Source organism: Morone saxatilis, unplaced genomic scaffold, assembly GCF_004916995.1.
Source record: "Morone saxatilis isolate NCDOM2014 unplaced genomic scaffold, NCSU_SB_2.0 Contig14, whole genome shotgun sequence".
Classification (NCBI taxonomy): Eukaryota; Metazoa; Chordata; class Actinopteri; family Moronidae; genus Morone; species Morone saxatilis.
Genome location: NW_023339696.1, coordinates 1,064,584 through 1,066,602, shown reverse-complemented (window position 1 = coordinate 1,066,602; position 2,019 = coordinate 1,064,584). Strand labels below are relative to the sequence as shown.

The 2,019-nt window shown below is 38.6% G+C and overlaps 2 protein-coding genes across 2 annotated transcripts in view; both read right to left on the bottom strand.

Annotated features, from left to right (window-relative positions):
* zgc:158403 (tetratricopeptide repeat protein 39A) overlaps positions 1 to 2,019 on the bottom strand; it is a gene marked incomplete at its 5' end in the record, with an annotated part of 767,589 nt that overhangs the window by 125,067 nt on the left and 640,503 nt on the right.
* si:dkeyp-72e1.9 (multiple PDZ domain protein) overlaps positions 1 to 2,019 on the bottom strand; it is a gene marked incomplete in the record, with an annotated part of 51,081 nt that overhangs the window by 28,323 nt on the left and 20,739 nt on the right.

The window sequence follows — 2,019 nt, the reverse complement described above, 5'->3', positions numbered from 1 at the left end:
AAATGACATCACACCTAAGCTGATCGTATTCCAGTAAAAAAGAGTCAGAAAACCAAGCTCTAGTCATTTTTTGCAATACCTGTTGATAACAACACATTATGCTGTATATTGCTCATACAAACAGACTTAAGTTGGACAGTACTGCGTGTACCAACTTAATGAGATACAGAAGACAGAAGTGCTAATAAACAGTATATAACTACAGCTTTCAATTTTTTCTTAGTTGCCGCATGGAGCAGCCATCTTGGACTGTTCACAGTCCCTAAAACCAGTAAAGTTTCAGGATACACTGTGCACAAAGATGAATAAACTGTGAATGGCCTCAAACACTGGAGACACCACAGCAACACAACATACAGTTTGATGGTTATTCTGGATGATGCTACTTTCTTTCCATGGGAAAGTGTGGGAATGCTTCACAATAACTAGTTCCACTGGCCTACAGTCACTTGAAACATCCTGGAATTGTCCTTAAGAAACACTCCACATTTTTCTAGTTCTTGTCTCATTCCTCTTTGTTTCTTGGCCAGCAGTATCAGACTTTGAAGATAATCTTTGTGATGGATTTTTATTCACTGCAGCTTTGCATGTTAAATTTTTCATTTGGATTTTTAAACATTTAGCTGGTGATCTTATCTGGTGAGATTGTGAAGAGCAAAGAACAAGTAGAATAACCAAGTTTAAAAAAGGATAAAATAAGATCCACTGAAGGTACAATATGATATGATCTACTGTTTACATGCTGCTGGGCAAAGCCCAAATGACTTGAAGGTATTCTTGATCTTGTTTTCGTTTAATGGACTGCTCAAGCTGCCCATAGTCAGAATACCTTCTGGCATTTGCCCAATCCTTTACTGACCACGACCGCAGGGCTTGAATGTTTTAATGTTTTTAATTGGATTAATATTGGAATATTGTAGGCCTTTCGTGTGTAGTCATTGGGAATGAACAGACAATGTGAAATCTCAGTCAGTGAACAGTTCAAAGATGAGTTTTCAGTCTAGAGGCACTGCTGTTCTCACTGCAGTAGAAATATCCTACCAGGTTAACTCGGGAAAGACAGAGCTAAGCTTTTCCATCTTCATACATGCAGCTGAGTGAGAGCACTGCACGGGAAGAATCTGGCAAATTTAAGTGACAAGTGATAAGAACTGAGACCTGGTTAGGATGGTGTTGTCCATGTTCCTGTGTGCTGTGTGAGTGTATCAAAAGAATCTCACACATGAAACAGTGCCGTGCCCTATATCCATCATTTTATGGCACAGAGGAAGAAGAGAGAAAGTAGGCCATGTTGTGGTGTATTTTATTCATATTTTCATACTCACATGAGAGACCAAAAATTCTAGCTCTGTCACTCTAGAGGTCATCAGTCTGTCAGGACGTCTGGGTCAGCCTTCACTTCTATTCTATTCCTTATTATTTCATTCAAGTCATTCTCAAGCTGTTGTCTATACTTTCATAATTAAAGACTTCCAACCATGTTTTGGTACTAAACAGCTAAATTGCATTTGGACATATCAGGTTTTGTGCAAATTATGATAAAAATAAAGTTTAAAACGGCTTTTTTTTTTTCTAAAATATGTATTTTAAGGCGTTGCTGTAAAATATGGGCAGAGGGAATGGGAATTTATACGAACACCAGGAAAAGGAGCAACAACCTGTTATTTTTCACATGATTTTACCTGTGTTTCCCACAGTGGCCTCCTGCTTACTTTTAATGTTTCACAGCAGCACCAGTCCCATTTTTAAGAAGGCCTTTATATTTAGCCTAGCCTATTTTTTACAGAAATAATCTCATTAAAGAACTTTTAATCAAAAATCTGTGTAGCCGGTGACAGTAATCAACAGGATGAGGGCCCTGTGCTAGAGGGATACAAACACCACCCTGGCACCGCAAACTCAATGGGACTACAAATCACCTTCCTTCACAAGTCACAAGGAGTCAGCACTTGCCACAAACTAGGGTTGCAGCATGATATGAAAACTGACGATTAACATACCATGTACATTTGCTTATCT